Source organism: Paramisgurnus dabryanus, chromosome 5, assembly GCF_030506205.2.
Source record: "Paramisgurnus dabryanus chromosome 5, PD_genome_1.1, whole genome shotgun sequence".
Lineage (NCBI taxonomy): Eukaryota > Metazoa > Chordata > Actinopteri > Cypriniformes > Cobitidae > Paramisgurnus > Paramisgurnus dabryanus.
The window spans coordinates 49846322-49870106 of NC_133341.1; the positions used below are offsets into that span (position 1 = coordinate 49846322).

The 23785-nt window shown below is 36.1% G+C and overlaps 1 protein-coding gene and 1 long non-coding RNA gene across 3 annotated transcripts in view; one reads left to right on the forward strand and one right to left on the reverse strand.

Annotated features, from left to right (window-relative positions):
* The window catches only part of taf6 (TAF6 RNA polymerase II, TATA box binding protein (TBP)-associated factor), a 107234-nt gene that overhangs the window by 38111 nt on the left and 45338 nt on the right, over positions 1-23785 (reverse strand). The gene's annotated exons all lie outside the window — the stretch shown is intronic.
* LOC135774583 (uncharacterized) lies at positions 11165-13465 on the forward strand. Its single transcript, XR_010543746.2, has 4 exons — positions 11165-11345; positions 11491-11658; positions 11841-11936; positions 13007-13465. It is a non-coding gene; the product is annotated as an uncharacterized lncRNA (long non-coding RNA).

Consider the following 23785-nt stretch of genomic DNA (forward strand, 5'->3'; position numbering starts at 1 on the left):
GTCGTTTTCATTTATTATTTTACAGCCTATTGGTTGGTGCGGAATTGTTTGGTGCTGCATTTAATTTGTTAATATATATATGTCAGTCATCTTGGTGCTGAATATGACGCCCTGCGTTTACTGCTTTTGAAACCCATAGATGCTAGTATAATAGCGAATACGCAAAATGAGAGTCATAAATAAGCTTTACAGATAACGAGAAAGAGCAACGCGAAAATGAAGCGCTCCGTATGAAAGATTACTAGAGTAGGTCTTGTAACTCTGTTTTTTCTTGTTTGTTTGTAATCTAACGTGATACGCAGCAGGTATACGCAGTATATCCACTAGTAATGGTCAAGGATTTCCGTATACCCATTTAAAAAAACGTGAAAATACTTAACAGTGTGTGGCAAACCCTTGACACTTTCATTCATAAATTGACATCTGAATCACTCACCATTCGCATGCTCCACTTGCTACTTTGGCGGGTTGAACCTCATATACAGTCCGCTATTTGATATTTGGTACATTTAACTTCATGCGGCACTGCGCGATCCGATCATTATATGAAATCAAATTATCACGGCGCAAAAGTGATTGTAAAGCAGACGGGTGTATTCACGTGGTTCAACAACAGCCAAAAAATGACATCAGAGTACCGCGAGAGCTCACACAGAGAAGTCTGCTTTCTAATCGCTCTCGCGGTACTTCGACATCATCACCAAGCGGTCTGCGTAGCGCCAAATGAAATACAATCTGCTCGAAGTCTGCAGCTCACACGACCCTGTAACCAAACAGTTTCTGTGGAAAAGTGAACGAGTGGAGCAGGGCTACGAAACATAACAAAATCCGGAGAGTTAACAACGCACATATGATTATGTCAACATTTAAATCATCAGTCCAGTTTATTACTTCATCTGGAGGTGAGGATTCACTAAATCATGGCCATGTTGATGTCCTGATGCTTTTTGATATAATCCACTAGCTAGCTAGACTAACTTTCCTGTAGTTTCTCTTTCAGCATGTTTGCTAACAGAATCACAGTTTAAACTTCTGAAAAGTGTTCATTTTTATATCTACGTTCAAAGTTTTAATGTATTACGTTCATATCAGACGCAAAATTAATTAATGATCATCTTCTCCACTTTAGTTTTTGGTGTCTAATATTACATGATGGTCTTGTCATAATTATTAAATTACATCCTAAAATATTTTCTTTTCACTGCACCACTTAGGCTATATGCACAAAATACGCCTGTTGATTATGTTTATAACATTATATGGTGTGTAATAAGGTGAATGTTAATCAAAATATATCATTCTCTTCTTAAGCTAAGTCTAACATAATGATTTTAAATGTTGTTATGGGGCATTTTTTAATGTGCATGATTAATTTGGATTTGTGACATCCCTAAAATACATTATTTAATTTTAGACTGGGCTTATGTTCTGCTTAAGAGATATAGGGGCAGTTTCCTAGTCAGGTCTTATCCTAGTCCAAGACTAAAATGCATGTTTGATCTGTCTTAATTGAAACACATTTTGCACTGATATATCTTAACATATATCATTGCCATTGTTTTGTCTCAAGACACACACCAGTGATGTTTTTGTAAGGTTTGTTTGTAAAAACTACTTGAATGCCCTAATATAACCTAGCAATAGGCCTAGTGCTGGATTAATCTAAACCCTGTCGGGAAACTTCCCTAAAATGTAGTTCTATGATATATTTTTTATTTTAGGTTGTTTACTGTATGTGCACTCTCAGAAGATAATTTACACAAACTGTCACTGGGGTGGTACCCTTTCAAATAGTACACCTTTGTACCTAAAGAGTGCATATAATGGGTAAAAATGTACCTATATCTGTACCTAAATGGTAAATATTAGGACCCATTTAAAGGGTACCGTCCCAGTGACAGCTTTTGTACCTTTTGTTCTGATAATGTAGGGCCCAAAATTTATTCAAGCCCAGGGGCCTCCACCCTGTTAAGTCCTGCCCTGAAAATGCATGACATAGTCCGAGTCTGTGTGCGCAAGAGAGAGAGAGCGCCAAAATAGGCAAAGAGATCGAGTCTATGCGTGCAAGAGAGAGAGAGAGACAAAATGCGAGAAAGAGTCTGTGCGTGCAAGAGAGAGAGCCAAAATGCACTAAAGAGTAAGAGTCTGTGCGCACGAGAGAGAGAGCCAAAATGTTGGTGTGCAAAACATGCAAGTTTGCCCAAGAGAATGAAGCCAAAATACATGAAACGCTGGAACACCTTTACCCATTTCAACTATATCGACTAATATTTAATTAATAGGAGAGAGCGGGGCACAACCTAACGCTTTTTGGTTTAGGCTCAATCATTCAAAAAATATTTGAGTTTGATTAATTATATTTTTACACAAGCAACACACATCTCTGCTACAAATAAAAATTTGGAGTTTGTTTCTAGTACTTTCCATTCTTGGACAATTACACCAAATGACAGAAGTGCAAACGTTACAACTTACTAGAGTTGGGGTACTCGAACTTGGACTCGGACTCGAGTCCGGACTCGAGTCCAATTTTGAATGAACTCGGACTTGTCACGCACTCGGGTGAATTTGTACTCGGACTTGACACGGACTTGGACATTTTGGACTCTGAAAATATCGAGTACAGTCGAGTCCACGACACGTCATGTGCAACATTAAAAACAGCATGAACTTGAGATGAGAAATTAATTAATGTCTCGTCTCGTACACACTGCAAACTTGCGAGATTGACAACCGCATTTAAATGCGGGACTGAATCCCCTAAATGTTCGTTTCATGTCTGTATGAGACTCTGTAACAAGACTCACTCCCCTAAATGTGATGATTGACACAGAAATAACCATAGCAACGTTCTGCCTTCTCGTGTGCTTATCACTCACAGCTTTGACCAAAATAATCTAACAGCATTGTGTTTTGCAATGAACCTCCGTCCACGCGTTGTGTATTGCACGCTTCTTTTCTGAGGCTGCTTCACAGCGCGCGGTCTTGCAGTGTTGCCAGGTCATCGGCTTTTTTGTACGTAAATACCGTAAATTACTGAAGTGTGTATGTACAGAACAGGATTAAGCATTAAAAGGTGAAGTGACAACCCAATTTAATATGCAGTGTGTACGGGACCGTCTCCCCTCCTGTTATTTTACTGCAACACATTGGCAGGCAGCAGCCAGTCGCATCATACTTGCAGACAAACACATCACACACATCAATGCGTGGCTAGCACGATGTCCTCAAAGTCAGCAATAATTTGTTTTGCTTACGAAAATCATAGAGAATTTATTTGCAAGACATCTGGTAAAAAGAAGATACCTTTATATCCCTTTCTTTTCTTTGAAATCAGTTTTGATAGGAAACTAGTTGACATAGAATAAAAATGTTCAATGGCAATGACAAGATGCAATAGAGGTATTTTTATTAAATTTTTATATTGCCATTGGTTAAATGGGTTGAAAGGTTAAAGTATTAATAGAAAGTAACCAAAGGTGGACTCGGACCCAACTCTACAACTTACCCCACAGGTGGGGTTAATTGTAAAAGGCAAGGGGTTGTTAGTTGTAACACTTGCTAAAAATTAAGTTTGCAGGCAAATATTTCAATACTATTTTGTCTATATACTTGAAGTGGATATTGTATATATATATCTGTCTATAAAAGACAGGTATCCACACTGTATTCATTCATCCAGCCCTTTTCTAACAATAGTTCAATTATAAATAGATAAATGGAAATTGAATATGTGACCCAGTCTGTAAAAAAATCATACTACAGTTTCAAAATCAAATTCTGAGATAATGAGCATTAAAGTCTGATTTTAGCCATTCACTTCATTATGATTTCAACTTTGACGTGGCCTTATTCAATCAATATAAAAAATATTAACAAAAATAAATTTGACACACGATTTTTGATAAGACAAGCACATTTATTTTGTTGGCAGCCAGCAATCATTTGTGTGTAGCCTATTTAAAACAAAGGCAAGAATTACGCTAACGTTAGCAGTTTTCATATCGTAAGTGCTGAGGGGTTAGTTATAACACAGCGTTAAAATTAACCCCGCTGGGTCAAAATATTTTATAGCCCACCAAAAAAGTTGCTAAGAGCTGCAGACATATTTCAAAATGATGCTATGTTTTAGTCAACAAGACACTAATTAATATGACATAGCATTGGATTTTGTATCTTACACACCCAAATTAGAAACCGAAAAAAACATATGATGAAAAAATGTACTTACATGCCACCGAAACACTCATTCATCAATAACTCTCTCGAAAAACATTATACATTTTAGGGATCGACCGATATGGATTTTTCAGTGCCGATGCGGATACTGATTTTTGTTTCATCAGCCTTAGCCCATGACCGATACAGGCTGCTGAAATTCTTGAGCCGATATTTGGAGCCGATTCTGCTTTTGCTCACTCAATTTACATCATAAAAATGACACAATGATGCCAAATGTTACAAGTCTCAATTTAAAGAAAAAAAAACATTTACTTAACTTAAAAAAACTTTATTTAAAGGAATAGTCTACCCTTTTGCCATATTAAACTATGTTATTACCTCAACTTAGACAAATTAATACATAGCTATCTTTTTTCAATGCGTGCACTGTACAGCGTGTTGTGAATGTGTTAGCATTTAGCCTAGCCCCATTCATTCCTATGGTACCAAACAGGGAAGCCACCAAACACTTCCGTGTTTTCCCTATTTAAAGACTGTTACATGAGGAGTTATAGCAGTAAGTATGGTATGCCACAAAATAAAACTTTTTTTTTTGGTACCATAGGAATGAATGGGGCTAGGCTAAATGCCAACACATTCACAACACGCTGTACAGTGCACACATTGAAAAAAGATAGGTATGTATTAATTCATCTAGGTTGAGGTAATAACATAGTTTAATATGGCAAAAGGGTAGACTATTCCTTTAACAAATACAACCCCAAATCAGAAAAAGTTAGGACACTGTAGAAATTGTGAGTAAAAAAGGAATGGAATAATTTACAAATCTCATAAACTTATATTTTATTTACAATAGAATATAAATAACATATGAAATGTTGAAAGTGAGATATTTTGAAATGTCATGCCAAGTATTGGCTCATTTTGGATTTCATGAGAGCTACACATTCCAAAAAAGGTTGGGACAGGCACCAAAAAGAGGCCAGAAAATTTAAATGTACACATAAGGAAAAGCTTAAGGACTAATTTGCAACTTATTAGGTCAATTGGCAACATGATTGGGTATAAAAAAAGCCTGTCAGAGTGGCAGTGTCTCTCAGATGTCAAGATGGGCAGAGAATCACCAATTCCCCCAATGCTGCGGCGAAAAATAGTTTTCTGAGTTTCTCAGAGAAAAATTGCAAAGAGATTGAAGTTACAGTGTTTCCCATACATTGATTTATTTGTGGTGGCCCACCACAGAATCAACACTGGCCCCCACAAATAGAATTTTCATGATTCCCATTTACATTTTGATTTCACTATTTAAAACAGCTTAATTCGGCTTAAAATATAATTTGATATATAATACAGATCAAATACAGATACAGATCAAAGAGTAGAAGTGAAACATATTTCAGGTGCCAACACTAGATCAAATGTAAACACGACATGATGACATCACATATATGTTAATTAGCGGGTGACGTCATCACCACCACAGTCTCCTCAAAATCCAAAATCAAAAAAAGTTATCATCATCTACAGTGCATAATATCATCCAAAGATTCAGAGAATCTGGAGCAATCTCTGTGCGTAAGGGTCAAGGCTGGAAAACCATACTTGATGCCCGTGATCTTCGGGCCCTTAGACGGCACTGCATCACATACAGGAATGCTACTGTAATGGAAATCATAACATGGGCTCTGGAATACTTCCAGAAAACATTGTCGGTAAACACAATCCACCGCGTCATTCGCTGTTGCCGGCTAAAACTCCATGGGTCAAACAAGAAGCCATATCTAAACATGACCCAGAAGCGCAGGCGTTTTCTCTGGACCAAGGCTCATTTAAAATGGACTTTGGCAAAGTGGAAAACTGTTCTGTGGTCAGACGAGTCAAAATTTTAAGGTCTTTTTGGAAAACTGGGACGCCATTTCATCCGGACTAAAGAAGACAATGACAACCCAAGTTGTTATTAGCACTCATTTCAGAAACCTGCATCTCTGATGGTTGGGGTTGCATGAGTGCGTGTGGCATGGGCAGCTTACACATCTGGAAAGGCACCATCAATGCTGAAAGGTTTATCCAAGTTTAAGAGCAACATATGCCCTCATTCAAACGTCGTCTCTTTCAGGGAAGACCTTGCATTTTCCAACATGACAATGCCAGACCACAAACTGCATCAATTACAATGTCAAGACTGCGTTTCACCCACAGAAAACATTTGGTGCATCATAAAAAGGAAGATGCAACAAAGAAGACCTAAGACTATGGAAGTAAAACAGTGCCGTTGGATTTTGAATTCTAATTCTTAGCACTGAATTTTTTTACATCGAATTTTTAACACTGAATTTTGTTTTGCATCTAAATCAGACTTTGAATTTTAAAAGCCATCGAATTTCTAGCACTGTTTTTTTGCCTATGACATTTTTTTCAATGTTTAAAAAAAATTCAGTGAAAAAAAATTTCAATGTCTAAAAAAATTCAATGTAAAAAAAATTCAATGTCTCAAAAGATTCAGTCTAGAAACATTCAATGTTTCAAAAGATTTGGTGTAAAAAATTCAATGTCTCAGAAAATTCAGTGCAAAATAATTCAACGTCTCAAAAAATTCAGTGTAAAAATATTCAGAGTCAACATCCGGGGAAGCAAGGAGAAGCAATCGATCCCTGTATCAAATCATTCAACATCCAGCCAATCATTTACGCTCCATTGGTCATGTGACGCTTAAACGGGAAGTCGGTGAAGTTCAGGCAAAGGGTTTATTTGCATAAACATAGTACGAAATCTCACATTTTTCACATCTGGCAGATCGTATCATCAGTATATCAGGACACAAGCCCGTTTACATTTATCAACATCAAAGTGGCTTCTGTATCTGGATGTGTGATCGATCCCGTGCGGGGAGATACGCTGGATGAATAGCAGCAATCACAAATGGCTACAACTAGCTTTAACCATATGATTTAGGGTTGTCGCGGTAACCACACTCCCGTATTGTACAGTTCTACTGAGAAGCAAACAGCAGAGAATAACTAGCAACCCCAAGAACCGTGATTCACATTTTAAGCTTTAAAGGTTTTATCTTTGTTTATCTGCAGCTTCCGCAACGCGGACTTTACCTGAACTTGACTTTCACCCACATGCTTTTTATTAACAACAAAATCCACTGTTTTAGACTGCCTTATTAACGGGCTAGGCTCTGTCTGAACTTATACGTTTTTGTTCTGTAGCCTACTTTGTTCACTCACATATTTCTATATCAGCCATAAACTGTTGTCACCTATGTTTCCTGATAAGTTTAATATGATTTAAATAAAAGAGCTAACAATTTCCTAAATTTCCTGTTCATGTCTCCCTATAGTAGTGCGTAAGAAGTGAAGTAATGTAATTTACAAACACATTTAGGTATAAGAAACTTACTTTGCATAACCAACACTGAACAAATGTATTTGGTCAATGTTATTATGGTTTGTACGTGTTTAACCTAAAATGTGTTAAATGAGATAGAAACTGCCGACTGACCAGCGCAACATCCACGTAATGACCCTTGATATGTCGCCATGGAAACTCAAACATTAAAACATCCATTAAATTCTGCTACTAATTATTAATCTCTACAGGAATAGTTGGAACATAATAAACATGTCCCTGAATAACTTAAAAATACAAGCAGTGTTAAAATGCTTTTGCATATCGATTTATTTTAAGACTTTCAAGCTTAGCTAGCATTGCTCCACAAATATGAATTCATATAATACAAAGGATTTAAATTGCATTTCTTTATCTAACTTTTGCGAGTTTGTCCATGGTTTATATTGTTGTAGTTTTTATTGATCAAACTAAACAAATGATTGGCTTGGTTTTTTTAAATAAATCTAAGGATCTTTAGATGTATTTATGTAATAAGGCAGGTAAAATGTTTTCCATTTATTTGTTTTTGTTAAACCTTCTCCTTAATACAAGCGAGTAATTTACGTAATTTGTTGTTGTTCTGTTTTAATAAAAAAATAAAAATAAACAAATACTAAGCATTCGTAGTACTGGAAAATTATGTCTTTCATTAATTGTGTTAGAACGCAGATACCATCCGTCAAATTTGTTTTATTAATAAACAAGCTGTTCAGCGAGTTTGTCATTGTACTATTTTATTGGTTTTAACTTTTTCGTTCATAATAATAATAAATAAACATTTTAAAAAACTATTTTAATTCAAGAAATGGAAATATTTAATAATCTGACTTTAAAAGCAAAAGTAATCTAGTACAAATTAACGTCTTTGCCAAATATAGGCTATTTCCTATAAAATATGTGGTTTGTTTAGTTCAGAAGGTGAAAAAATGCTTACCTGCATTTCCATAATAAATACAACACATCTATGTAAGAACCTAAGTCTCTGTGTTATTTTTACATTATGACTTAAAAGAACAATTTGGAAAATGAGATCAGAAGCGCGTAAATCCGCAATTACACTTGCTTTGAAGGCAGATTATTTTGCCAGAGAAAGATATGGTAACATTTCTTCAGAAGAATTGCTGAAACCTATTAATTTACTGATGTTTTTATTAGTACTCCAGCTGTTTTATCGGCCTTTGAGATGGTACGTGGCAGTCAAGTTTATGCTGAAAGCGAGGTGAATTCCAAATGGCGTTGAAGGGCCCTTCAGGAAGGGGATGTCACACAGTCTATCCAAATAAAGAGAAACTGATGTGCGTATTTCATTGCTCTATTCGCCAAATGTATTTGAATTGACCACACTATGAGACAATTGTGCAACTTTCTCTAGAGTTTATACATCAAGTGTGTTCTGATCTTCGAAGGGAATAGGGCATAGGGATAATAATATTCTACACTGTAAACCCAAATGCTCAAAATAATTAAATTGATTGAGTAGTATAAACTTAATTTTCTAAAAAAAAGTTCTACTAACTCAAATGTTTTGCGTTTCTGAGACTTTTTTTAAATTGTGAGTAAATTAAACTCAATATTTTTAATTTACTGAAACTATTTGCAGATTAAGTTGATTTTCACTTAAGAGTATAATTTCAATGTACTTATTTTTGTTGTTTCAACTGTCAAGCGTCTGACATCAGTAATGTGTGCGTGCGTGTGTCAGTGTCATTAAATGATATAAATTTTAAAATGGTTAACATTTAAAATATACACACACATTCACTTCAAATTAGGGTCTCAGAATTGTAATTTCATTGACCATGCCAGTGGGTTCAACATTAGATGTTTATTTGAATTTATCACAGATAACATTAATATACGTTTGAAAAAAGTTTAATTTTGAATTAGGTTAGGTCCATCATTTTATTGGCTTACGACACTCACGTGGTCCAAGATCAGCGCGTGCGTGAGAACCTGAATGCGCAACGTGGGAATGACGTTGCCGGCTTGGCGCCACAATTGACTGCATTCGAACTTCAAGCTGTCGGCAGTAATCAGCACCATCGGTTTCACGGTAAGTGTTAAATGTGTTTTTTCTAATGAAAAGTTGATTGCGTCCCCCGCGATACAAAAAAACAGCCGTTGCCAATGTTGTCTGATGTGGACATAAAGTAAATAACCTGGAAACACCGAAGTCGCGTTGCCGTGGCGGCTGGGTTTTGGATAAACCGTCGCTTTCCTTTAGTGGAACTGGGAAACACGTCAGTACTGCCCCGCATGGTCTCGCTTTTCTCGCGTGTGTGATTAAACATTAAAGTGTAATGTGTGTGATTCGGAAGGGAGAAGCAGCATATTCAGATCAACCTATGGCGGTCAGCGTTTTTAAAACCTGTCACTGTTATCAACTGTTTGGATATATAAGCACGAACATAGTTCGTATTTAACTGTTAAATAAACACATGGTTACAAAGACATAAGCTGTGCATGCGCTGTGTGTGATAAAATATAGCCAAAATCTCAGTTCTTTATGGTGTGTGTTTATCATCGATGTCTTGGTTATGAAACAGAACTGACAACAAAAGCAGAAAATATATAAAGACGCAAGATGCATGTAATGATAATCACTTAATCAAACCGTAGAAATGGGTCTAAAGTTTCAACTTTTGCTGCCTTCACATGTGTTCGGAAGTTCAATAATCATGTAAACTGTTGGTTAACTTATACGTTACTCAGTATTAAGTATGAGGAATTCTACTCAAACTGTTTCAAGTTCTCCTGATTTAATGGAGCTATACACTTGCTAACATGCATTTTGTTTGCCTTTCAGGTGGCTGGCTGCATAATGATTTGGCAGTGTAAGTTGTGCTCATCTTCTTTTACTGACAGATTGCAAATATTTAAAGGGACACTTCACCCATTTGCATTAAGCTTTGTATAGTTAGAACATGTTTTTCAATGGTCGTGCATCATTTGCCACGGAGAAATACAGATTTCAGTGTTGCACTTCCTTCTTTCAATTATGTAAAAATCATCATTTTGCATCATTGAAAGCAGGAAGTCCAATATCTTTGTTGAGGGGGTGAGACCATAGATATGTATAAAGGCTAGATTTCTCGCCCGTGCTGCTGGCCAATTGAGTGGAACGTCCGCATTTTGGCGGCCATCTTACTACATGACGCTCACTCGTAGCATTGAGTTTTAACGGTATAGGTACTTTTAAATGACCATAACTTGCTTAATTTTGTACAGATTTTCAAACGGTTTGTTATAAACGTCAAAGATGTACATATGACACTGCATGCTTATACTAAAAAAATAAAAAAAATTCATGAAAAATGTTGAAGCATCCAGAATTATAGCCCCGTTAATAATGTTTGTAAGAAACCAAACCGTTTGAAAATTGGTATAGCATTGAGCAAGTTATGGTAATTTAAAAGTACCTGCACCATTAAACTCAATGCTCAGAGTGAGCGAACTGTCTGAGGTAAGATGGCCGCCAGGTGAGGACGTTAGAGACTCTGCCGTAAGACATCTAGCCTTTATACATATCTATGGGTGAGACTACAAACACTCCTTTTCTCGGTCAAATAGGAACCACATTTGAAATGAATGTTACATTTCAACTACAAATATGACACACTTTCATTAAAGATTTATATTTCATCCTCTTCACTTATAAGAAAGAGGATGCAGACAGCATTTGACCTGCGGCAACAGACCATAGTGAAGACATGCCCACCAGTGAAAAACCTTAAGGAACTCTGGCCTGCACTCAAATAGAGTCTGAGGTAATGTGTAGTGGCACTTTTTCTTGTTATTCCTTTCCTGATAACCTATACCACATTCAGGGGCTGTTTTATGCTTTATGGGAGGGTTAGATTTACCAGATTCACATAATTAAAATAACTGTGTTGTCTTTGTTTAAAAATGTAGGTGTATTTAGACTTCCAACGAATTACAATACAGAACCTGCCCAACATATTCTGCTCTGAGCTTGACCGACATCTTCTTTCTGAAAAAAGTCATCAGTCTAGAAAGACAACCAAAATTGGGAAGACATCAAATGCTTTGACTGAAATCCTAAGAATCTACGATTAACAGGTAAAGATATTGTTAAATATTTTATGGGTGTAATTCTTAATTGAAAGAGGAAAGTTGAAAAGCATTTGACAAGTTTAATGATTCAATTTTGAATGCTACATTTTCTTCACTTATTTGTCTGATTGCATCACAAGTTTAACATTTACAGTTCAGTTATGTTCCATGGTGTTTTATCATTATAGGAGGTACGTGACATACACACCAAGTGTATCACTGCTCTTCATCTCCTTCCAGTCTATCAACATGAGGACGTCTCAGGGTTCTTCAGGACCTGCACAGTGAGTGTTTTTTTTTTTTTTTGGAAAATATACACTACTATTATTAGAAGAACATGTTTTTCATGATTTTACATTTCCTTTGGTGTGTAAGTGTGTATTAGTACATGTTAATGATATGCAAAATGTACAAATCCCAATGTAAACAATGACGTGAGTTATTGTGTCCAACTTAAATCTCTTTTCTTGGATTACAACAAACACATGGATTGTAGGCAACAGTTTACTTCCTAAGCCTGTTGATCTGGACTCGACGGTCATTATCATAATCCCGCCCGCTTATGTTTTCATATTTAAAGAATTTACTACTGACTAAACCATGATTCAAACACAAGTTTTGAGCAGTGCAGAGTAGCGCTGGTTGTTTGTCGCTTCTACGATAACAAATGCAGGCATGGTTTTAACGTTTTAGTATCCTTACCTTACCAATCTGTTATGTTCTGCGTAACAAACAAGTGCTATTCTGAACTGCACAAAACTCGTGATTGAGTCATGGTTAAGTCTTCTTTAAATCTTTAAAAATTCTTTACAGGCTGTGAGTCAGAAACAGGCGGGATTATGATAATGACCGTCGTGTTCACGTCAACAGGCCATGGAAGTAAACTGTTGCCTACAATCCATGTGTTTGTAGTAGTCAAGAAAAGAGATTTAAGTTGGAGAGGATAACTTGCGTCATCGATTACTTAACATGTACTAATACACACTGACAACCCCCCCAAACAAATTTAAATCATGAATCGGATAATAGGTGCTCTTTAAACAAGATAAGGCATTTATCTTTATAGGTTTTGGAGCATATTATCAACTTGGATGTACTGGTAGCTTGGCTGGCTCCTTTAGAACACTGATGTGTTCCTTGTTCACACATCTTTTAAAATCACTTTCTGTCTGTTGTTCTGTAGCAATATTGTTTGTTTAACATATGTCATGACTAGATTTATGCCTTTATTTTTGCACTAAACCTGCTGTAAATAATTGAAAATTTTTCAAAAATTAATTAATAAAAAACTATTTACCCTTGGTATTTGCCATGTGTAACCAGTTTTTGCTTTAATATCTGTTTTATTTTGCAGGACACATCTGATGAGCCAGAGCTTTAAGATGTTGTAAAGGCCCTCCTTACAGTCATCATAGATGACGACACAAGTCCAGTTCACTTCCAGCCTGAGAAAATCTGTCATCGTTGAAAGCGAGATTTGGTCAACCTCTACAGATTTACCGATGCCTTTCTGGTAATGTTTGGACTGATCTATGCACTACACCTTAGCTATCCCAGGCGACTGACAACACACTTGAATTCACTCAAATGTTACTTTGCCTTGATGATGGAAAAGTGTCATCCAAGTAACAGAGTCTCAAAAAGGACTTGATGTGTATGTAGAAATGTATCTAAAAATGTGTTTTCTTCACAATATGCACAATGTGCCTTTGTATTTTCAAACGGTATTTGTGACTTGAATTGTTGTCTGTGTTGGTCTTTTAAATTGACACTGCCATTTTAAATGGAAAGGGCAAAAATTTTGTTAAACACAATGTAATTCAAACTGTTTAAGTTGTCTGTACTCAAAATACGAGTTTTTAAAAATTAAGTTTTGAGCCATGTGATTTTGAGTTTTGTGTGTCAAAGGTTTTGAGTAATGTGTAATTAAAAAAAAACTGAACAAAAATAAAAACATTGAGTTTACATAACTTAAAAGTGCTTCTTTGTGTACTTATTTTTTTTTAGTAATGTTAACTTAATGCCATGAGTCAATGTAACTGAAAATTATTGAGACTTTAATAAGAACTTTTAATTTAATTATAATCAAAAGGTTTATGTTACAAGTAATCAAAATATTTAACCTCTAAAAGAAATTGTGTTTTAAGTTCATGAACTTAAAAATTTTGAGGCAACGAGTTGCCTTAATTTTTTTGAGTTCTGCTTACTAATTTGGGTTTACAGTGTATTGGAATACGCCCTTTATCTTTTCGTGAGCGGTAGTCGCGTAGGCTTTAACCAATCATTGAACAGATTATTAACAACAAATCATAGAACATTTTACTGACCCTAAAGTGTTAAAAAGATTGTGGGATTATACTACATATAATTAAGACATTAAGAACACAGGGCTTTAAATGTGATGGCGCTTTAGGCGAATTATTAAACAAAATACACAGAAGAACTTTCGTTGTGTTTTATTTATCCATCTTGATGTGTGGCGCAAGAACGGATAACATTCCGATCACAAACGCAGCCGAGGACGGATCTCACTCAGTGTATGTAAACGCAATCCAGCCATGGAATCTGCATTTACAGGTCAACAACTATCATTATTCTTCTCCCTGACAGCTGTCAAAAATAAAGGACGTTAGGTCATGGTGCGCATTTTAATTCAGGCATATGTTTAATATGTTCCAACTATTAATGTAGAGATTTAATATTTAGTAGCAGAATTTAATGGATCGTTTTAATGTTTGAGTTTCAATGGTGACATATCAAGGGTCATTACGTGAATGTTGCGCTGGTCAGTCGGCAGTTTCTATCTCATTTAACACATTTTAGGTTAAACACGTACTAACCATAATAACATTGACCAAATGCATTTGTTCAGTGTTGGTTATGCAAAGTAAGTTACTTATACCTAAATGTGTTTGTAAATTACATTACTTCACTTCTTATGCACTAGACTAGAGGGAGACATGAACAGGAAATTTAGGAAATTGTTAGCTCTTTTATTTAAATCATTTTGAACTTATCAGGAAACATAGGTAACAACAGTTTATGCCTGATATAGAAATATGTGAGTGAACAAAGTAGGCTACAGAACAAAAACGTATAAGTTCAGACAGAGCCTAGCCCGTTAATAAGGCAGTCTAAAACAGTGGATTTTGTTGTTAATAAAAAGCATGTCGGTGAAAGTCAAGTTCAGGTACAGTCCGCGTTGCGGACGCTGCAGATAAACAAAGATAAAACCTTTAAAGCTTAAAATGTGAATCACGGTTCTTGGGGTTGCTAGTTATTCTCTGCTGTTTGCTTCTCAGTAGAACTGTACAATACGGGAGTGCGGTTACCGCGACAACCCTAAATCATATGGTTAAAGGGGCCATGGCATGAAAATCTGACTTTTTCCATGTTTAAGTGCTATTATTGGGTCCCTAGTGCTGCTATCAACCTAGAAAATATGAAAAAGATCAACCCAGTAACTTAGTTTTGGTGAACCATTCTCTACAAGCACTTGAAAAAATAGGTCGTTGAAAATTGGCTCTTCTTATGATGTCATAAGGAGCTCTTATTATAATAAAACCACCCCTTAATCCAACCACAGCACTGCTATTTAGTGCAGAGAGAAAATAATTCACAGAACAATTGAGTTTCAATTTCAACAAACCACCATCATTGTGATCAGTGTTTGAATTTCATCTGCTCATGTGCATTTTAAAGGACACACCCAAAACGGCACATTTTTGCACACACCTACAAAGTGGCAATTTTAACATGCTATAATAAATTATTTATATGGTATTTTGAGCTAAAACTTCACATATGTGCTCTGGGGACACCAAAGATTTATTTGACATCTTAAAAAAGTCCTGTGACATGGCCCCTTTAAAGCCAGTTGTAGCCATTTGTGATTGACAGCTATTCATCCAGCGCATCTCCCCGCACGGGATCAATCACACATCAAGATGCAGAAGCCACTTTGAGGTTGATAAATGTAAACGGGCTGTGTCCTGATATACTGATGATACAATCTGCCAGATGTGAAAAATTTGAGATTTCGTATTATGTTAATGCAAATAAACCCTTTGCCTGAACTTCACTGCCTTCCCATTTCAGCGTCACATGACCAATGGAGCGTAAATGATTGGCTGGATGTTGAATAATTTGATACAGGGATCGATTGCTTCTCCTTGCTTCCCCGGATGTTGACTCTGAATATTTTTACACTGAATTTTTTGAGACATTGAATTTTTTTTTCACTGAATTTTTTTAAAACATTGAAAAAAATGTCATAGGCAAAAAAACTGTGCTAGAAATTCGATGGCTTTTAAAATTCAAAGTCTGATTTAGATGCAAAATAAAATTCAGTGTTAAAAATTTGATGTAAAAAAATTCAGTGCTAAGAATTAGAATTCAAAATCCAACGGCACTGTTTTACTTCCATATAAGACAGCTGAGCAACTAGAATCCTGTATTAGACAAGACTGGGACAATATTCCCATTCCTAAACATTGGTCCTCCTCCAGCTGTTCCTTTATATGTAAATTTAAATTTTCCGGCCTCTTATTGCTACCTGTCCCAACTTTTTTTGGAATGTGTAGCTCTCATGAAATCCAAAATGAGCCAATATTTGGCATGACATTTCAAAATGTCTCACTTTCTACATTTGATATGTTATCTATATTCTAATGTAAATAAAATATAAGTTTATGAGATTTGTAAATATTCCATTCCTTTTTACTCACAATTTCTACAGTGTCCCAACTTTTTCTGATTTGAGGTTGTAGTAAAAACAGGTGAGGGTGCTATGGAACCATGAATTGCACTCTCCACAATGATGAGGAACTATCAGCAAAGGATATTGATTTCTAGCACTTTACTACTACAAATATAGGAGTGGTTTCCCGGACAGGAATTATCTTAAACTAGGACAAGAGCTTAGTTTAATTAGGATATATAACTAGGTTTAACAAACATGCCTTACTAAAAACATTACTTGTGTCCATTTTGAGGCAAAACACAGGGGACTGATGTATTTTAAGATATGTTAAAAAGAGATGTTATAAGTTTGGACAGTTCTTACATTTATTTTAGTCTAGGACTAGTCTAATCCCTGTCCAGAAAACCGCCCCATAGAGATGAGAAATAAAAACCTGCTTTGTCCAGCTATGATCAGCAGTTAGGCTGAGCTTTCGATGTTGTCATTGAAAGCTTGGTTGTTTTTAGTCACATGACCTGCAATCGCCTGCGGCTTCCAGCAATCTGTCTGTATTCAATGTTGGAAGAAATCGGCAAACACGGCAGCCACGTTTCGGCCGATGCTGACACACATAAAACTCGCAAATATCGGCCTGATATATCGGCCGGCCAATATATCGGTCTATCACTAATACATTTCCAATAATTTGCGGGAGATCATCTTTTGGCAGCGTGAAAAAATACAGGAAAAACAACACGCTCTACCGTGTGCAACAATGTAAACAGTCCGTGTTACAACTAACCCAGCGTTAGTTTTTGCCCCGCACACCCCTACTGAATTCTCTATTGCTCAGCAGTTAAATTAATCCACTGTGTGCTCTTGTACTCATTAATCTAATCAACCAATCACATGGCAGTTGTTTCAACGCATTTAGGGGTGTGGTCCTGATCAAGACAATCTCCATTCAGATGGTAGAGTCAGAATTTGGCGTAAACAGAATGAGAACATAGATCCATCATGCCTTGTTACCACTCTGCAGGCTGGTGGTGGTGGTGTAATGGTGTGGGGGATGTTTTCTTGTGCCCTGGATGTGCATCCCACAAATCTCCATCAACTGCAAGATGCTATCCTATCAATATGGGCCAACATTTCTAAAGAATGCTTTCAGCACCTTGTTGAATCAATGCCACATAGAATTAATGCAGTTCTGAAGGCAAAAGGGGGTCAAACACAGTATTAGTATGGTGTTCCTAATAATCCTTTAGGTGAGTGTATATTACTTATTTTGTGTTACCAGCAATGGCAAATCCGGCACACAACATTAAAACTACAATAAAAGATGGGAACAAAGCAATGTAATTAAAGTATTTTTAGGAAATAGATTTTAGAACACACCTAAAAGCAATAGGCTATAAGGGGGAAAAAAAATCACAGCATGAAAATTATAAAATACATGTTAAGTTTATATTCTGTACATTTAACCACCATAGGCGCTTGTAAAACTGGGGTGTTAAATGCAATGCAGTTAAAAATTTGGGTGCGCCCATACCAGTGCAAAAAGGTAGTGTAGAGACCTGTATATGGATACTTTTTAAGAAGAATCCGTAAACATGAATCAGTATTGTTAAAATTGCTTTAGTCATTAACCTCATGGTAGATTAATTATTTAACTTTAAAGGGACAGTATGTAGGATTGTGGCCAAAACTGGTATTGCAATCACAAAACGTGTGGCTAAAACTGGTACGGCAATCACACAGCTGGTGGCCAATATACCAAACGACAACATAAACATTAGTTGAGGGCTGCAACTCCACTTTTTAAATGACAATATCCTGGCCGGACCGCTGTTGTGAGTGATATAAGTATTTGAAACGAAAATGATTTCTTAATGTCTAGTGACATTTCAGGGCCATTTAATGATTAATTTATATAAATTTCTTACATACTGTCCCTTTAAGTTGTTAGATAATCGTACTGTATGTATGCTATTGGAGTGATAAGTCATAACTGTAAGGTGATGCGAAACCCTGACAAAAGGTATTTCTAAAACCAGCAGCAAATGGCTGAATCCACAGGGAACAGCTTTATTATTCCTGTTGAATTATCATCTGAAACCTTTCTCAAAGAATTCACATCTACCCCCCCATGACAGCTACCCCATAGTGTGGGGACAGAAGAGTCAGACCCTACCACACTTTCTCATCCCCCTCTCCTCATTTTCTTAAAGCAAACTGTATATGGAATGCTACATTCTGCATACACAAAGTATCGGAAACTGGTCTTGTTTGGTGTCATAAATTATGAAGTGTTTTTATGTAAGTGGTACATTGGGTTTATTAATATGACAAAGGATTCAATGTTAATCTGCAACAATAAAAGTAAGCAAACTTAACCTAATCTTAGGAGACAACTCCTACCTTAGACATGTTGACCAATCGCCCACTGTATGTATATTAGGCAACACCCCTGGGCTTACGAGAACCAATCAGTATATCATTATCACAATGCTTTGTTCTCTGGATATTTAAGGAAAATGGTAAAAGATTTGGATGGGACTTTCTATATCTAGAAATGCAACCCCATGATGCTGTCCTGACACAGCATAATGAATTTTTATTTTATTTTGAAGAATCTGTAACCAGATCTTCATCTCATTACCAGGTATGCAATTGTTTTTTTTTTTTTTTTTTTTGATTGTTTTAATCGAATTTGAATTGGAATGTAAATTGGCTTCTGAATTATGTTTTTCTACCTGGTTAATCAATTGTTATGTTCTGCCTTACTCTGAATTATTGACTACAAGTAAATTGATGTATCATTTGTTACCGCAAATCTACCACCAGAATTAAGTAGGCGTATTGTCTGCCATTTTGTGTTTTAGTTATTTGGTCTGATGAACTAGTTAACTCTACTTACCAGAGTTAAACATTGCTGTATTAACTGCCATTAATTATAAGGTCTGACAGACTTCTTAACTCTTGACTAGTTGTCCCAGGTGAAAAAGTACTACACTTCCATAGTGTCCTTAAAGTGCTTTATTTTCGCACACTAATTTTGTACTTAAAGGGGACAGAGAATGAAAAACCATTTTTACCTTGTCTTTGTTGAATAATGGTAGTCTACCCTCATTCACAAACATACAAAAAGTACTAGACATGCTAAACATCTCAGTCTCATAGAAATTCATCTTTTAGAAATGTCAGCCAGAAAACAGCCCAATCTGAAAAACTGATGCTTATGACCTCACAGGCATCTAACTGCCCGTCTACTTTAAAATAATTGGCTACATTTTTTGAGTGGAAGCAAAGTCAGCCAATCAGTAATGAGATTGCAAGTTAAGCCAGTAGGGGGAGCCAAATAGGTGCAAAACCAATTGTTTAAAATCCCCCACCCTAATAGAGGTATCTGAGAGAGGTTTTTAGGAAGCTTGATTCTAAGGCATTAACTCTTTCACCGCCAGCGTTTTTTTTTTTAAATTGCCAGCCAGCGTTTTTCATGATTTTCACCAAAGTTTAATGCCTTCCAGAAAATTTTCTTCTTTAAATATATAAACATACAATATACCAAATGAAAGAACAGACCCTCTGCTTTAAAAAAAAAATACGTTTCATCCTACCTTCAGTGGTTCTTTTGAAATCAGCTTTTGAATATGGGTAGGTTTCTGCAGAAACACCACATTTTGAGCAAAAAGCAGAGATAATTCCATTTTTGTGACGGACTTTTCATAGAGATCCCATTCAGAGCGATCTTTAAAACGGACATGCAGCCGCTTGCCATAGGGCAATACTTCCGGGTTTAAAAAGTTGCCGAAGGGCAGTATAAGTTGCAGATTTTTGCCGGAGAAAACGAAACTCTACACAGCAGTCCCAGACATTGTTCTGAAGCGAAATGAAAATTAAGCGGAAGAACGTAGGAGGGCGGAGCCAGGCTAGTTAGGAACCTCTTTTGCATAACATATTTCACATCTCTCTCTCTCTCTCTCTCTCTCTCTCTCTCTCTCTCTCTCTCTCTGATGTTTCACAATGTTTTTTTAAACCCTGGGTTAACATTTTCATCTGCATATTTGCGGTGTCAACAGTCATGATTTGATTAAAAGCTATGTCAAACTGACTGAATTAAAACAGTGCGCTGTCGCTTTAAATAACCACTTGTCTCGCACTTCAGCGCCAGGGACAGAACAGTCTGCAATGTGAATCCCTGAGTTTCATAACCCTGGATTAATTTCAGGGATAACTCCACTTACACTTTCACAATTACAAGTGTGAAACGATCTTTAACCCTCTAGGGTCTAAAGGGAGTTTCAGGGCCCTGGGGAAGTTTTGACATGCACTGACATTTGTGCTTTTTTCAGTGGCTTAAAAACATATTAATGGCAAAAGTCTCATAACACTGTGTTCAGCACAAACTGGGCTACAATTAGGGCTGAACGATTTGACCTAAAATCAAAACCTCGGTTAATTTAACCTTTGACATCAGTTACGATTAATAAGCGATTATTTTTTTTTTGCCTCATAGTTCAATGGCAAGGTTTGTATTTTAAATATGCTTAGATATTAAAGGTGGAATATATATTTCTATTGAAAAGGCATTTGTTATTATCTTTGTGATTTTAAAAGAATTAAGTGAAGATGAAAGTATTAGTTGTTAAGGTTATTTATTGAACATTTTGACTTCAACTGAAATCAAAGCACACATTGCTTTAAAGGAAAACAGTCACATTTTAGTATAATGCAAGTTTCCTAAAAAAGGTAGAAAATAAATAACTTAACAATTAAGTCCAGTAATTCAGGGCTCCAGACTAACTTTTGGTTATTTAGGAGTACTCTACCCCCTGACTGAAAATTTTAGGAGCATAAGCAGAACAGTTAAATCAGCCTGCAATTAGGGATGTACGATATATCGGCCGATAACTGCTTATTTTTAATATTATCAGTTATCGGTCTGATAGCAAAATTAGGCCGATAAATGAAAGCCGATAAATTATAATTTATTTCGGTTTGTTGAACCACTTCACTTGCTCATTGCTGGCCATGTGGAGTTTTGATTGGTGCTTTCTGTGACATAGCACAAAGATGACACATGTTGCGGGCTTAAGAAAAGTATGCTAGTCTACCGCAAAGACAAGATGTCCGCGGTCTGGGAGTTTTTAATTGTGAAATGAATATGAATATTTATCGGCCTAAATATATATATATGATTCATACAACCCACATGACTAATTCTAGCCATAAGATACATACATATACAATAAGTTATATCCACATAATGAGATGAGTAGCAGGGTGATACACATTGTATCCTTTACACGTTTCTTGTCACAAAACTCATTCTAAACATGTTTTCCCAAGACTTTCCAAACTGGATCTAGTAGTCTAGAGTTTTTTCTTCAAAATGATGTGAAAATCATATGGCCTACTCATTCACATAAAGCAAGATATTTATTTACAATTTCTAAGACACTTTTGCTTGGGAAAGGCTGTATGCGTGGAGGCGGGAAAGCTCCTGAATAATCAGTGATTGACAGCTGAGAGACAAAAGAGTTGAATAATGACCCACATAATGAGCCTTGTGGGGATGTTCAACAGGAATAACTTTCTCTGTAGTAAAACCATGATAAGGTTTACTTTTCAATATAATGTAACACACATTATATATATTTGAAGAGTTTGGTTCCAAAACGCAATAAACGCCATTTTTGAAAAAAATGAGTTACTGCCAAAATCAGTATTATATCAGGTCAGTAGTTAAAAGTAAATAATTAATTTTACGCAAAATCCAATACCCGCCGTGATATTCTGTCATCTTTTCTCCCTTTGTTCCCAAAATGCTGATCGCTGTGAAAATGTAAAGAGACGACGTCAAATATAACCGCAGCAATGTGTTCTTAATATAACAAAGTAAGTGTTTTGGTTAATGCCATTAATGTTTATTTTTTAATCATTGTATACCACTAGTCAACTAAATAAATATAAAATGGTAAAGATGAATGCACATTTATACATTGATTTAATAGATTTATAGCATTTTGAAATAAAAAACTGTCATGGATTTATTGCATTTTGTGGAAAAAATAATTAGTTTTTATAATAAATCTTTGAAAATCAAGTTATGGATTTGAATTTCTTATGTTTTTATAACCTAAAGATGCTATGTGAAAGTTTGTAACAGAAAATAGTGGTTTTCATCTTGTCACTTTCTTGGTATAGAAAACACGTTTTTACAGAAATTTGTCAAAATGGATTTATTGCGTTTTGGAACCAAACTCTTCATTTATACGTATATATATATTTCTATTGAAATATTTTCTATTAATTTCACAAGTATAAGTTACCTTTTAAAAACCATAGTAGCCTAATCATGGTAAAGATACTGTTTGGCCATCGTAAAGTGAACACAATTCAACACAGGGTTAGTGTTTGGTTGGCCAGCGAGAGGTTTACTTTTGTGCTGTAAAAAGCTCAAAAGAACAACTGCCTATCATGGTCTGGACTCTTATTTGTGTTTTTGTAATCATTATAGTAGAAACACAACAAGGGACACGCGTGGTAATCTTATCAATGTTTGTTTACAGCGCCGCCATTACCTCACGTGTTGATCATGAATGCAGTGAACGTGTGCATACGCGAGTGATCCTGTGTTTAATAAACTTGCTGTGCGGAGATATGCGCTTAGACGCAACTAAATAAGGATTGTACTGTTTGCAATCGCGTATTTTATAAGAATACCAAAAAGCGCGTTGAGTTTCCTGACTCGCGTGTTTGTGTATGTGCGTTCCCTTCGCGTCAACTGTTTGACGGAAGACAAAGAAAACACTCGCGTCTGGAGATACTGACACACATACGCAAGTAAATAAGGATTTAGATGTCATGTTTGGTGCAATTGGATGGAACAACAAGGAATGGAGAGACTGGATTGTGGATTGCATATCCATTGACTGCAGGAGGCAGGAGTCATGCATATGGATGTTTCTGCTCGTTCACTTCAATGGCGCGGGGGTGTGGCGATCTGATCTCATTACAGATAATGAGGTAACTGGAGAAATACGGTGGTACTTCTCCTTTTCATACAGTTTACACCGAATGACAATATCTGTTTTCAATCTCACTTACATCATTTAAAAGGAGACATTCCAAGCATTATGTAGACATTTATCTTTTGTTTCTACGACAAGTATTCGTTAAGTTAGAGTTAATTTTTCTGACGTGTTTCTGAAAGGACTTCCCTAAGGGAGAGAGAACAAAACGCGCATCATGTTTATTTTCTTAATTTTGTGAAAAGCACAACATTCTGTTTTTATTGGGAGAGGACAGAAAAAAACTAGACACTTTAACGTTTTAAATGATGTATAAATCATATCTGTATGTCAAAAATCAGCAGAGTAATTTAAGTCTCTTTGCGGAGTGATTAAAAAATAAAGAGTTTGCGGCACCCGCGCCGCCGTCGACCCCAGA